Source organism: Miscanthus floridulus, chromosome 3 (assembly GCF_019320115.1).
Source record: "Miscanthus floridulus cultivar M001 chromosome 3, ASM1932011v1, whole genome shotgun sequence".
Classification (NCBI taxonomy): Eukaryota; Viridiplantae; Streptophyta; class Magnoliopsida; order Poales; family Poaceae; genus Miscanthus; species Miscanthus floridulus.
The window spans coordinates 138,279,436-138,295,578 of record NC_089582.1 but is presented as its reverse complement, the minus strand read 5'-3'; positions in this window follow the sequence as shown (position 1 = coordinate 138,295,578).

The window sequence follows — 16,143 nt, the reverse complement described above, 5'->3', positions numbered from 1 at the left end:
AGAATGAGCGACCATAGTACATGGCCAGTGATCTTGACCATGTACAACATCCCAACATGGTTATGTCAGAAGAGAAAGTACCTTCTCACTATTCTTATTTCTGGCCCTAAATAATCAGGCATTGATATAGACATGTTCCTCGAGCCATTGATGCAAGAAATAGAGAAGCTATGGAGGCATGGGGAGCAGATGTACGATGCGTTCTGAAAGGAGAACTTCATATGTAGAGCAATAATATTTATTACTACCAATGATTATTCCACATTGTTTGCTTTATCTGGATAGATCAAAGGGAAGACGGGATGCTTGGTTTGTTTGGATGGTACTACATGGGTGTATCTGGATGCATCTAAGAAGATAGTTTACCTAAGGAATCGACGCTTCTTAAAGACAAGTCATAAGTACCGTAGCAAATTATTCTTTAGATTTTATGACAACGCCTCGAAGATTGAACCCCCTCCAGAGAGACGTCATAACGGAGAACACGTGTATAGAATGGTGAAATCATACGCGTTGTCTATGGAAAGAAGAATCTAGATGGGATGAACAGAGATAGAAGCACACCTCCTGTCGAAGGAGTACCTTTTAAGAAACAATCGATCTTCTTTCAGTATCTACCTTATTGGCCAGACTTAGAGGTCCCCCATGCCATTGATGCTATGCACGTGCAGAAGAATATCTTTGAGAGTCGCATTGCTACCTTGATGGACACAGACAAGTCAAAGGATGGTCTAAAAGCACGAAAAGATATGGTGCAGCTAAACATGATGCCACAGCTTCACCCGGTACCTAAGGCTAATGAAAAATACACTTTGCCCACGATGTGCTTCAACCTAACACCAGATGAGAAGAGAGCTATATGCACTTTCCTAAGGGGGATCAAAGTCCCGGTTGGGTTTTCAATAAATGTGAAGAAGCTAGTGTCGATGAAGAACTTGTCAATAATATACTGCAAGGCTCACGATTGCCATGTGATGCTGACAGTGTTTCTACCTACTACAATCAGGGTTATAAAGCTAGAGTTCTTGAAAATATCCATCACCCGCATGTGCTACTTCTTTTCGAAGATCTCACAGAAGACGATTGGCAAGCAAGAGCTGAGTGACCTACATGAATTTGTGGTGGAGACATAAAACCAACAGGAGATGTGTTTATCTCCTGCTTTTTTGATATAGTGCCACATCTCATGATTCACGTGGTTCATCAAATACAGACGCTAGGCCCTTGCTACTTGCATGAAATGTGGTCCTACGAGCGGTTCATGTCAGTTCTAAGTCAATACGTGCATAATCGAGCATACCCAGAGGGCTCCATGATAGAGGGTTACAGTACTGAAGAAGTCATCGAGTGCTGTCAAGAGTACCTAAAAGTACAGAAAGGGATTAGTAAACCTGATTCTCGTCACAAGGGTAGGCTGGCTAGGAAGGACACTAGTGGTAGAAAAATATTCATCGACCATGATTACAAAGAGGTGAGTCGGGCGTATTACAGTGTCATACAGAGTACACAACTAATGCAACCGTACATTGATGAACACTTGGCTATCATTATGGCGGAGAGAAATGGCCATTTGGATGATTGGGTCATGAAACAACATAAGCAATGACTAACTACATGGTTGAAGGACCAAAACGTACCGCCTGGAAAAACCATAGACTCTATTACCATCAGTAGGTTGGTGGAAGGGCCATCGAGACAAGTGACATCTTGGAATGCTTATGACATCAATGGTTATACCTACTATACCCATGCAAAGGATAGTAAATATGTGAACCAAAACAGCGGCGTTCGAATAGAGGCTCTCGATGGATTAGAGCGAAAGATCTAATACTTTGGCATTATTAAAGAGATATGGGAACTTGACTATGGAAGGGATATAACGGTGGCCTTGTTTCAATGCCGTTGGATCAAACAACACCAACTGAACGAGATAGAATTGAGAGTCCTAGACCTTAAGAATCTAGGCTACCAAGATGACTCTTGGGTGCTCACTTCATATGTCATGCAAGTTTTCTATATGTCTGACCCATAAAGTAACCTTCCTCCAAAGAAGAAGACAAAGCACGTGGTTGCCTTCAGGAAATAACACATTATTGGAGTTGATGGCATGGACGATGTTGAAGCTTACAATAACTATGATGAGATGCCGCTATTCACAGACTTTCCTAAGAAGATCAGTGTTGTGGAAAAAAACCTCTCCAAAGACATAATGCCATAGGAACGAAAAGGTGTCAAGGGAAAAGTCATTACAGTGGGCTAGCTAGTTGTTGAACATGGAGTGTTTGTGTAAGTGTGTGTTTGTAAGACTTGATTTATGCATGCGTGTGATACTATATATTTATGTACATGTGTAAGACTACATATTTTTGTATGTATATGAGACTATATTTTATGCATGTGTGTGAGACTATCCTTTGCAACATCTAGATGACTCTATTTGAATATCCACTCTATTACTACTAAAACTTTATGAAATCACTTAACACTTTATGAAATGAAGAAATGACCAAAATAAAAGTAGAAGATCTTGATGAGTTATACAACTTTTATATTCATCACCTTTACAGCTGAAATCATTTAGTGTTTAAAAATCAGGTTTGAAGCTATCATTTTTTAAAATTTAAAATTTGAATTGTTCAAAATTAGTGACAAAGATAGATGACTAGACTAAAATGATAGAGCATGATTTTAGAAAATTTTAGGGGAAAAAACCATCACAATTGGAGTTAGTATGAGGGAAAAAACTAGTTACAAGTTTCAGCCACAGATTAAAAAGAGAAATCACACTTGTTCATCATTAATTATCATGAATAGTTGTGATTTTTCTTTTTAATCTCTAGGTAAAATTTGTAACTAGTTTTTCTCCCTCATACTAACTCCAAATGTGATGATTTTTTTCTAAAATTTTCTAAAATCTTGCCCTATCAAGTTAGTGTGTTGATTTGGTCATTCTTTTCATTTGACAAAGTTTGAGCACTTCAAATTTTCAAATTTAAAAAATAACAAGTTTGAACGAGATTTTCAACCATTAAATGATTTTAGCTGAAAAAGTAATGAATACCAAAGTTGTATAACTCATCAAGATCTACAACTTTTATTTCAATCATTTCTTATTCTGACAAAGTGATAATAAATATTGTTCACAAATCAACATCTTTTTCGTATAGTTCATGAAACTATGAGTCATATGTAAATTTATGAACAATGTTTACTAATACTTTATCACATGAAAAAGTGACCAAAATAAAAGTTATAGATAGTGAGGAGTTCAACAACTTTTATGTTCACGACTTTTATTGTTGAAATCATTTAAGGTTTTAAAATCTTGTTTGAAGTTGCCATTTAGTGAAATTCAAAATTTTAACTGTTCAAATTTGGTCAAATGAAAATATGATCAAAATAAAAGTTGTACATATTGATGAGTTCTACAACTTTTGTATTCATGAGTTTTTCATCTGAAATCATTTACTCTTTTAAAATATTGATTTTCAAGTTAAAATTATTTGAATTTTAAAATTTGAATCGTTCAAATAAAGTCACATGATAAGATGACCAAAATAAAAGTTGTACATGTTGATGAGTTATACAACTTTTATGTTTACAATATTTTCATTTTATTTCATTTAATATTGTAAAATTGTATTCGAAGTTTTAAAATTCAAATTTTTAATTTTTAATTTTTTGTTTTCTATATTGTTTTGACAACAATTGTTTATATATATATATAAATTTCTTCATATATAGAATAATATAAAATATTATATTTGTGCATATACACAATTTTTTTATATTACTTTGTGTTTTTATGATATAAAAAATATAGAATTTATGATTTAAAAAAATAGAAAATATTTGTAGGGGCGGTTGGATGAGGAACCGCCCCCTACAAATGTATTTATAGGGGCGGCGAGATCAGGAACCACCCCTACAAATGCATTTGTAGGGGCGGCTGGATCAGGAACCGCCCCTACAAATAGTCCCGAGTATAAATAGGAGGGCGCACGGGAGTCATCTAGTCTGGGCGCTGTCTTCTTCCTCCGACGCCGTCAGGCTGCCCCGTGCGCCTAGGGTTTCCGCCGCCAGCCATGCCGCTAGCCCTGCCGCCGGTCCCACGCCCGCGCCCAGCCCCCGACGTCCCCTCCCGCACGCCGATGACGTAGGCTCCCAGCGCCCCTGCCCCCGCGCACCGACGACACAGGCTCCGGCGCTCGGCCTCCCGTGCCGCCCCTAGGCCCCACGCGCCGCACGGGCGAGCTCAACCCCGCCTGCCACAAGTCGCGCAGGTGATCTCTGCCCCTGCCTCCGCCTGGTGATTCTTTTTAGAAAATCAAAGCAAGTACATAGCCACTTTGTCAACAAAAATCAAAGCAAGTGGGAGCCAAATATTTATACATAATCAAAAGAAAACTAGGCTTCTAGATGAGCAAGACTAGGCTTTTTTGGCTCTGGTCTACTATATACAGTAACTTCAGTGTAAAGTAATGTCTCAACAAGTTGACCCATCAGTAAAAGCATTTGAAAGTTCTAAAAACATGACCTAATTGCTATTTCTACCACCCACCAAAATGAATGTTTTTACAGTAGGGAGACCTCTACTCTCTCTTTGTGTGTGGTGGGGGGGTTATATATATATATATATATATAATGAAAACCTAAAAAAGGAACAAGTGGGGATCAAATGAACATGAAGTTTAAACCATGAGTCATCTTAAAAGGAAGGTGGCACAAATGATACCAATACAGGAAATGGATGGAATATTAGCAAAGTAGCATACCTTGTCATGAGAAAATGAATTTGAGAAACTAAATGTTCTCCCTTTGAATATATTTGATATGCTACTTCCAGAATTCATTGTGGATGTTACTTGATATTGGGGCTGGTACTCGCTAACATTGACCATTCCATTCTGTTGACTTGATTTTGTAGTCCTGGCTGCTGATCGGGTTTTACTTATACTGTTTTCATGTTTGCCTCTTTTTGGTTTTCTTTTAGATGACACATCTTTTTCATGATGTTTGTCATGTAAGTCATCGACAGTTGGAACATGAAAAATCCAACCTGAGCTTTTGGCTACCTTAGTTTCACGTGTAGCAGCAGAATTTTCCATGCCCACTTGTGAAAATCCTATGTTCAAAAGATAGAAAAACATTGAAAGTTAAGCATGGATAATATATGTTTTAACTTTTAAATACAACTAAATCTGGTGGGTTCCATACCCTTCAAGAGGAGCTCAGTAGCTATATGCATTGGGGATACTTTCACTTCCTTTTTTGCTCTATTGCAATCTTCTGGTGTGTAATTGCAGCTCTTATGCTTTTGCCTTGGATCAGTTGGATGGTGAACCACTGCCATAATAATTTCTGTCATAAGCAAAGCAGTTTGCTTTACTATGCCACTTTGGCATTATAAATTAGCCTATGTGACCAAATTCATTTCAATTTAGAGTCATGCAAATTGAAATCGCACGTAATGATCCCTTCTAGTAAAACATCATTATGATTGGTTTCATGCTACAGAGTCAGACATAGCAGAGCGATCTCAGTTACTGAAGTATAGCATATGTAAATATTTTCGTTACTTACTCCACTTCATTTTTCTTAAATACCTATGTTTTCCTAGGATGACACTGTTTTTATCTTGTAATTCTTAATGAACTGGTGCTTATAGCTGATTGTTTTGGATACAACTATTTGTATATACTACTACTACTACTATACTGAACTACTACTACTACTACTCTACTCTACTGAACTACTACTACTCTACTTGCTACTGCTAGCTACTCCTACTCCTACTAGCTGGCTGCTACTCTACTCTCTTCCCTAGCTGCTGGGTGCTACTCTTAACTACTGGCTGCTACACTTCTCTACTCCTCCTCTACTCTACTCCTCTACTATTACTCTATCTACTATTACTCCTCCTCTACTCAGCAGCTGTTGCTTTTTTTACACATTTTCCTCTCTATGTTTGCTAAGCAGTTGTTGCTTTTTTTGCCAAATCTCCCCACTCCTCTCCTCTCCTTTATTTTGCCGATGATGAAATTATCCAAGTCCATACATTATATGGAATATGAGCTAATAATCAAGAACTTGTGAGGAACTTGACATCATTAGCAGCTGCCTCTACATTACCTTCTCCTCTCTTCTCTATTATAATGCCTTGATGCTCCAAGTTCAAGATCAGATGATGATTGACATGTTTCTGAGGCCTCTACTACTGCTATTCCTCGTTTTTATATATTGTTGTTTTATAGGACTACTTTGGTTTATAGACCTTTTTGATTTCTTATACCTTCTCGCGTACCTAAAGCACACTTCCTTCCATCTATTAGAACAAAGTGTGAAATAATGTCGTGGACACCAGACAGTGCAGCCCGATGCCCCGAACATGATGAGCAGCCAATCCTTGAGGAGCAAGCACTAGAGGACCAGCTTACTTAGGAACAGTTCGATAACGAGGTAAAAAAGGATCTAGAAGTGATGCTTACTTAGGAGCAGTGTGACGAGGAGAAAGGCCCCGAAGGAGAGGCTGCTGAAGGTGAAGAAGAAGAGGATGATGATGATGATGACTCAGAAGAGGGATATGAAAGTCCTGAGGATCCTTTCCCACGTGAAGCCAGAAGGAGGCCAACGAAGGAAGATTTGGGCAAGGATTTTGACCCAAACGAGGAGGTAGGGAAAAAGCCTTAGCTTATAAATTTTCTAAAGCTTTGGTCGTGTTACCTCTACTAACACTTTGACCTATCAAATATATAGGTCCCTCCTAAAACTCGAAAAAGACGACGTCGATGTCTGCGATATCTCGCTGGACAAGACGGAGTAGAGGAAAGAAGAGCAGAGGCAACAGCCACAGAGACGGATCACGATGCCTCTGCTTCGCAACCTCAAGACACAACCACAACTACCAAGCCTAAGAGAAAACAAGGGGATAGAAAAGGAAATCTATATCCAGATAAGGCATACTATGTGATAACGGAGGTCAGGCCAGCAGGGGAGATCCTTGAGCCGAAGGAATTAAGAGGATGATTCCGTAATGCGATTGGGGCCCTAGTAAGAGATAAATTGAACCCAATAATCCCTAACTAGAAAGATATACTAGAGAACAAAAAGAATAAACTATGGGATAGGTAGCTGAAGCTCAATTTTAGATTTCCGGAGGGTAAGCATGAACTGGTAAAAAAATGCTTTCAGGGTGATGAGAGAGTCATTCCGACGTTAGAGGTCGGAGCTCAACACGAAGTATATCCAAAAGGGGTTAACTCCCTTCAATGAGTTTGGCAAAATAACTCCTAGTCAATGGGAGGAGCTCATGGATCAGAAGACTTCACCGGAGGCATTGGAGCTCAGTGCCTGTAACACTGAGCTAGCGAAGAGGAATAAACACCACCATCATCTAGGCCCCGGTGGCTACTATGCCAAGAAAGAGCAGTTTAGGAAGATGGATGAAGAGGCCGTAACTGCTGGGAATATCGATGTGATGAATTTGAAGATACGCTCAAGGAATTAGATATATGCGAGGAGTACAGAATCATCCGGTGGTAATCTTAAGTCTGATAAGTCGGAGACCTAAGAGGCAGTATCAAGGATACTAAAATATGCTGAAGACAAGGAGAAGGGATCATTCAATCCTTCCAGAGAGAGGGATGAGTTTAGCCTTGGCTTGGGAAACAAGGAGCACATAGGCCGCACCAGGGGGCTAGGGAAAAGGATGACCTAGAAGCAAGGATTCGAAGAGGATAGGCATATGTACAAGAAACATGGCAGAGACTGGGAGACTAGTCTTGAGCTCCAAGCGAAGGCTCTAGTTACGAAGGTGCTGGAGTAGCAAGGGCTATCTATGGAGCCACAGATATTAGTGACACCACCGGGAGAACTGGCATTAGTTGGCAGCCCTTCGAAAGTTCCTAGCAGCCAAGGTTCCACTGTAGCCACAACCCCCATCGATCGCATACGGGAACCAACTAGTTGCACCTTGGTGTTTCTCAGCGGCCGGTAGAACACTGTGATGGAGGTGGCAATAGGTGTGGCACATCCTCCCAGTGGCTTACACCACAATAATAAGATACCATCGGACAACACTAGGGTCGAGGTGCATATAGTGAAGCCTGAGTTCATACAGTGGCGGATAGACTACGTAACTCCCGAGGGGCTAGTGTTACTCGGAGACATTGTGGGGCAGTTCATTCTCTAGCATAAATAGGACATTATATTGACTGCTTCTTCACCGCCTCTCCCTCTCCCAAATTTGGAGCGAGTTGTTGAGGTCGGGGAGATATTTTCACCGTCTCATGACCCCCACATTCCTGAGATACCACATTCTTCCCCGCCTCCTAGTGAGCATGTGCCTGATAAGATGCCACAACCTTCTCTAACTCATACCAAGCAAGTGCATCATGAGATACCACAGTCTTCTCAACAAGCACAACCGATATATGAACAACGAGTGCCTCCTGAAGAAGGTGATGCACAAGAAGATGAGGATGTGCCTGAATGGGAACTTCAAAAGAAGCATCCAATCACCATAAGGCCAGTTTATGTTCCGATCAAAGACGTCTCATCGGTGTCCAAGTAGTTTTCCCATGACCACTTCAAGCCTGAGAACCAAGTTAATAAAAGTCCCATCACGGGGTTCTGATGAGTCCATCACTAGCAAACTACACCAAATTGCAAAGCAGTATCTAAATGTTGATGCCATCAAATGGTCAAAGGATTGCCCAAAAACATATAAAAGAGGCAAGCCCTTCCTACCAAACCGAGACATCCAGCGCCTACCACTTGGAATGAGAAGGTTCCATGATTGGTACTTGCGTGTTCTCCCAACGAGCATAGATCTCATACAAGCATGCTTCCCCACCAGCACATTTGGAAGCCCAGCCGGAAAAATTGTCTTTGACTTCAATGACATGCAAACATGCTTTCACCTAAGAGAAATAGAGATGAATTTAATTCGCACGTGGTGCCTATAAGTCCTTGTCCTCCCGATATGATATGAATGTAATCTTTGAATTTTGTTGTAACTAACCCACGCTGTGATTTGTAGAATGCAAGTGCACATTGTCAAACAAATGCCAAGTGTGAAAGCCAGGTATGTAGACCCTCAAGCTATAGCCCAAACAAATTTTAATTACCCTAAATGGTGGACACTGGATGCCAAAGAGCTAGCTGCTGCAAAGACTCTTCGGGAGAAATAGCGCATCCGTATGATGAAACTAAGGGAAGAGTCCCTTAAGGTTACGATATACATTGCCCTAGCTTTCAAAAATCTCCAACAACACTCTACTATATGGCTACCATACAACTTCGAGTAAGTTCAACTGTATACTTAAAGCTTTGTTCGATATATTTTATTCGATGCAAAAGAGCTTATCTAGTTCTATGATTAGATCCATGCAGCAACCACTAGATTTGTATAGCCGTCGATGTCAGGAGGAGCATGGCATGGGTCTTTGATTCATTAGATAGGGACACGGTGACATACAAAGACTTCATATCGATTCTCAAGACGTATACATATTGACAATTCTCATTAGCTTATATGTTTGTATACATACTTGTAACGTTCACTTTTAGATACTAACAAGTTGTATTTGCTAAAATAATTCGAATATGGCATTTAGGTTCTATGTCACTAATCATCATGGAAGACATGATCCAGCAAGGAAGGAAAAGCTAGCTATAAAAACACTATGTGCGGTAAGTGTAACTTACTTCTTTAGTACTCCGTTATATGGCTGTCAAAAGCATTACTTAACATTTTTATATGCAAAACACACAATGCTCTAAGCAGAAGCCTGGGAGTGTACATTGTGGATACTATATATGTTCTATGATGAGTAACACCGGTGCCTACAGGAGACACCCCTTAAGGGTAAGTTTGAACCTCTTCACCCATAGTATAAAAACTTCATACATGGTATAAAATACTAAACTAAAACTTATTCTCTTATAGTGGAGAGAAGAGAAATGAATGAAAAGAGACTCATACAAGGATGACCAACTCTTAGAGCTCGTCGACGACCTTTGCAACTTCATATTGGACCAGATTGTACACGTCAGAGGCGCCTACCATGACCGAGAGTCTGAGTTAGGTACAAATCCATAGTACCAACATCTTTGTAAGACTGAAAGGCTAGCTCTAGGACGTTGATAACAATATGTATGGAATTTATATATTTAATGATGGATTATATATATTCTTGTGAATTAGACTTGTAATTGTAGTTTATAGAATACTCTTGTGCTTGTAGTCGCGGTCGCGGGGCGTTCGGCAACGCAAACGTGGTTCAGAACGTTGGTCGTGGGGCGTTTGGCAACACGAACGCTTGTCGCAGGACGTTCGGCAACGTGAACGCGGTTCGGAACGTTGGTCGCGGGGACGTTTAGCAACGAGATTTTGAATTATAAATTTGATTTTTTTGTGGGAAAACGTATTGTAGGGGCGATTCTAGATTGAACCGCCCCTACAAATACTTGTTTATAGGGGCAGCTGGTACTACAGCCGCCCCTACAGATCAATTTGTAGGGGTAGCTGATACTACAGCCGCCCCTACAGATCGATTTGTAGGGGCGGCTGGTAATACGAGCCGTCCTTACAAATCGATTTGTAGGAGCGGCCTGGGAACCACCCCCTACAAATGCATGATTTGTAGAGATGGTTCGATAGGGGCGACTGGCCAAACCGCCCCTACAAATAGTTATGAGCCGCCCCTAAAAATCAATTCTGTAGTAGTGCGTATAGAACGAGATTTTTGGGATCAGACTCCAACATGAGGTCAACGCTAAGGAGCATGTTCTACAGCAACATGCAAGATGATGAAATAATCTAGCAAGCTATTGGAAGACTTAAATCATACATACATACACACTTTTACTATAGGCGTACATGTATATGCTCATCCATCTACTCAATATCCCACCACAAAGCTCGGGGCTCGACCAATATCACAGTTTATTCGGCTTTACTCCAACTACGCTCGGGGGCTCGAATTCAAGGATGAAAGACCAAATTTACAAGCATTCAACCACTCGGCGACAAGCGGTCATTGATCATTGTCTTCGTGGAGTTACTCGGCTGCACCCTTGAGGACATCTATAAGATCCTATAGTTGACTCTGAGTAGTCGGCTTTAGGCTCGGAGGCTGTGGGATACATATCCTCAGAGGATGCTTTCAAATTTCTTCGAAAAAGAATTGCAGATAAGACCCTCCAACTCTCTGTTCTAAACAGTAAGAGATTCGGGGGCTATCCTTAGTGAGTGCACTTTTCCGAAAAGTGCACACCACTCGAAGATTTCAAGAAGCACTTCATGGTTTCTCTTAGAAAGCACTCGGACGAAGCTCGTTTCTACTCGGCAAGACCTGGAGAAACAAGAAGGCTTCCAAGATCAACCATACAGCGCTCGGGGGCTTGTAGGACATAGTCCTCGGGTACCCCGTAAGGACGGGGGAAGATCTAGTCCGGCTAGGAATTCTCTGCATGTAATACTAGTAACATTACTATCCTATAATTCTACTAGGACTCTTACGTTATAATCGACTAGGAGACTTGCCTCCTAGGCTATATAAAGAAGGGCAGGGCTCCCTATATCGGCAGGCCATGACACACAATTATACAATCAATCCAACGCAAAATGCTACACACCGACTGGACATAAAAGCTATTACTCTACGAGAGGGCCCAAACCAGTATAAATTGTTCGTCTCTTTGCGTTTACTGTCAAGTTCTATGTATGCCGAAGCCCTTCGAACATCATCCCGGATAACCCCGTGATGAGTTACCAGTTATCAAACACCGATATAGGCATAGCAGCTTACGCAGGAGACGGGGCAGGTACGGGCGTCCGGACGAGGCCTAGAGTCCGGACGTCCGGACACTGGCCATACCGTTTCCTATGAGCTATTTGGATGGAAGACAACAGAATCATGTTAAACTACATGCCTTAGTTTTTTTAAGACACCATTAGATGAATGGCTAGCAAATAGATTTTTTGCAACAGGTTTGGCCTAATACCATTGAAAAAAATAATACCTGAAAAAAATCTAGTCTATGACTAGACCCAAGCCAGGCAGACTAAATAGCGAACGATCATTGGAATTGAAGCCAGCGAACAAATTTCCAACATGCTTTTATTTTCTTTTTTAGAAAAAAATATTCTACCTTTTTGCTGTTCTGGACGGTGCAAGTGCGCTCAGTCATTATCTTTTGGGTTCTCGGTTGCGCACGCACTCACCCCTGCATGCTGACGTCAGCGCTGACATAGGCGAAAAAAGCAAAACATTTATTTCAAATTGATTTAACTTCTAGACGGTGTATATGTTTTTAATTCCGTCTACACCGGTGTGTTCTATGTGATGAGATGAAGCATTTTTTTAATAGCAATTATGTTTTGAAGAAATTTTTTCTTGTAGCAAGTTATGTGTACTGACTTATAACATATAACTTATAACATATAACTTATGTGGAAAAACTTGCAAACTCAAGAGTTATGAAAACACTAACTTATTTACAAAGAGTTATGTAACACCCCAGGTGTTTGCCACCAGTTAAGCAATGGGTTTGAGCTCAAACATGGCATGTTAAGTGATGATGAAGATGGCAAGGTCAAACCTATGGAAATGAGCCCCAACCTAAACTTGGATATTGCACCCTTGCTTTACATATAGGCCCTTTTCAAGATATATACTTGGCTGGTGTTATTGGAATATCTTCATGTGTCTCACATTAATACCCATCTATATTGATCCATGGAAAAGTTTCGTGAAGTTTCGAATCAAGAAGTCACATGAAATGACGAGTTATGTCCTTGCTTGAATTATTTTATAAAGTGAATGGAATTCTCGATCGTCAACCAAATCTTGCAACCATGCCCAAATGACTCTAGATGAACTCTACAACAAAAGTCATGAAAGGTTCATGTTGAGAAAATGCCAAGAAAATGCTCCAATGGATCACAAAGGATAATTTAAGCTTTATCATGGTCCTTCTTTGGTCAAAGTAGAACTATAGCTTCTGCACCTGTTTTAAAGTTGGACATTAAATAAAAGTTGAAGCTCATGTTATGTAGAAGAAACTTTGTTTTTGGAGTATACCATGGATCGGCTCGGAACTAAGTCTAGAAGTGGCTCAAAGTTGGAACATGCTGCTGATTTCAGCACTTTGAAATATTCTAAGTAGAAATTCATCGACCTTGGCATTGGCGTCTCGCGTTCTCCGAAATTCATTAAGCATCTCAAGTTGACCCAAAGATAAAAGTTGGAGTGTACATGATGGCGAAGAGCATGTATAAAGATGGCACTCGTTGGACCTTGTCTTGACCATCGATTTTTGGAGTTTGTTAATCGCCGTCAATGCATTGACAATGCCACTTTGGAGATTAAATTACCCACTGTTATGTTGCTCAAATGACTGGAGTGCCTTAATGAAAAGTGTTGAGCAGGCTGAAGTGAACAAACTTCGTTTTTGGCCCAAGGTCTGATTTGTCCTGGAAGTGGCCCAAATCGGCTCCCCAGCTCGCCCACACCGACGCTCGCCACGTGCTCGACGTATTGTCTGCGTGGCCACCATGCGCCAGAGCGCGCCCTGCCATGGCCGACGCATGTCCCACCTCTATGCCACGCGCCGCTTCGTGCCTTGCTCCTCCATAATGCGTGCCAGAGCTGCCCCACGCCTTCCTCCCACTCGCGCTGCCGCTCCTCGTTTCGCCTGGTTGCTCTGCGCTAAGCTGCGGCCAGGGCCGCCATTGTCGAGCGAAGAAGCTCCTACGCCGCTGTCGTCCTTCCACCTCCGAGCCTTCTCCGATCCTACCAAGTGCACCACCACCTTCGCCGTCATTTGCCGCCCCCCTGCGCCCCTTTTCCTATCGCCACGACCGCCGTAGTGCCGTCGCCGCCGGAGCAGCCGGCGGCGTCCCGCCTGCTCGCGTGGCCAGCAGGCCACATGCCACCTCTGGCCATGCTGCGGTCACCTAGAAGCGCGCCTAGATCCGCCTCAGCCGAAGCCTGCAGCAGCACGTCGCCGGCGCCGCCTCAGCCGGCCGGAGCCGCGAGTCCAGCCACTCCCTGCGCTGCCGTCGTGAGGAAGGAGGACCACGCGCGTGAATGTGGTGTTTTCCAGGGGGTTAAATGATGAATCAGTGACTCTTGTGAATAGTGCTAGAAAGGATCCATTTGTTCGTATTTAATATATGTTTTCTGCAGGGACCCTTGTGCAAGATTTAGATTCCTTTTCTTTTGATTTTTGGTAGATTTGAATGCCCCACTTTGAAAATTCATAGTAATTTGTAGAAAAATCGTAAAATAGTAAATGAGGACTTTTTGGAATCCTTGTGAAATTCTCTATGCACTAGATCTATAATAGGGCATGTTTTAGTTTAAATATTTTTCTGTAAAAATAGATCAATGCAGCTAGGTTCCTGTTACTTGCCAGGTCTTGTCTTTTTCATAACTGCAGTTTTTATGCTCAAATAAAAGTGAAATTTTTGTGGAGTGCTACTAAGGTGATTGTTGTTGTCTGGTAAAAATTTCAGGAGTTTAGTTTTTATAGTTTAAGAGTTATAAAAATAACAAATGCCCTATATTGCTTTGCTTCTACTCTGAACAGTTCTGCATGTTTGAATTAATTGGCTCAGTTAAGTTATGAATCATGACTTGGTAAAAATACATGAGTTGTGGTACTTTTCTTAAGCTTTCCAACAAGTTAAATATCATGATTTTTGGCTAAGTGGATCTTGAGTTATACTTGCTTAAATCTCTGTGGCTGTTTCTGCTCAAAACCAGAGAGGGTTTCCTTGTTCTTATTGTGGGGCATTCTTAGTAGTAGAATTAGCTTTAGGTGTTTACAACAAAGTTGTTTATAATTTGCTAATATTTCTAAAAAGTCTAGAACCACATTTATTGGACCTGTATAACTCCATTTATAGCTGTTTAAAGTGGCATGTTAGTTTCTATCTATGTTTTGGACAGAGGTGCAATTATTGGAATAATTGACCCTTCTAACTATAAAATGATCTTAATATGAGAATAACAAAGTTGTAGATAATTCATGTATCTAGCTTCTGTTAAAATTTGGTGGTATTTGGCCTTGTGGTTTGTGAGTTATGCCTGTTTAAAGTTGAGTTTCAGAAATGACTGCTTTCTGTCAATTGTGGACCAGTTTCTATAAATGGGTATAATTGACTTAGTTAACTTGAGAATCATGCTAAGAGGATTAAAGATGAATTGTAGAAAAATTCATAAGCTTTCCAGATTGTCTTGTTGCATGTCTTTTGGATTAGTACAACTCCTGTTATGAGTAAAATTAGCTGCTGCTGTTTGTAGCCTTGACTCTATGATTGCCGTGAATAACTGGTTTGTCTTGAATGCTTATGTAATGCATCTTGTGTTACCATTCATCACATTCATACACATGCATCTCATCTAGGTGCGCTAGATGAACCACGTGAAGAATATGATGTTGGAGCTGAACCCGAAGACGGTGTATGGAGGATCTATCCCAAAAATGGAAGGACTAAGCGAGTGCTAGGACCTGAGGCGTCACCAGGACAGTGCAAGCTAACTGAACTGACTTGTGTTGAATTCCAGGTAAGCCCCAGAGCATTATAAGTCTCCTAATTTATAAAAGCAATTCTTTCTATATATATGAGTTTATATATTGTTGCATTAAGTTGTAGGAGTTGATTGAAACCGTTGATGAATTTATTACTATCCTTGCCTACCTTATTACCTTTTACCCTGTTAGGTCAGGATCGAATAACTGCTTAGCCTTGCTTAGACCGGTAGCGATCGGTGATATCCAGTCACCTACATTATAGGTGGTTACTGGAAGAATTTAGCTATGGAAAGAATGATATCCTGGAATTAACCATGTGTGATGGATAATTGGAGACCGGATGGAAAAAGTTGAAGGCAGCCAAACAGGGTTCTGGGGTGCTGTTAGTTTCTGTCTGTGTCGATTAAGGACCGATCGTTACTCGTCCCTCTTGTTATGTTGAATGCATGCCTTACATTTAGCTGGCCGAATAACGTACCTTTTGACCGCGAAGCTAGGAGATTATTCGGGCCGAGTAGATTGCCCGCAGCGCACTGTACCGGAGCAGGTGTGGTAGGACACGGGGGCACGATGATAAGACCGAAAGGCAGTCAGTCG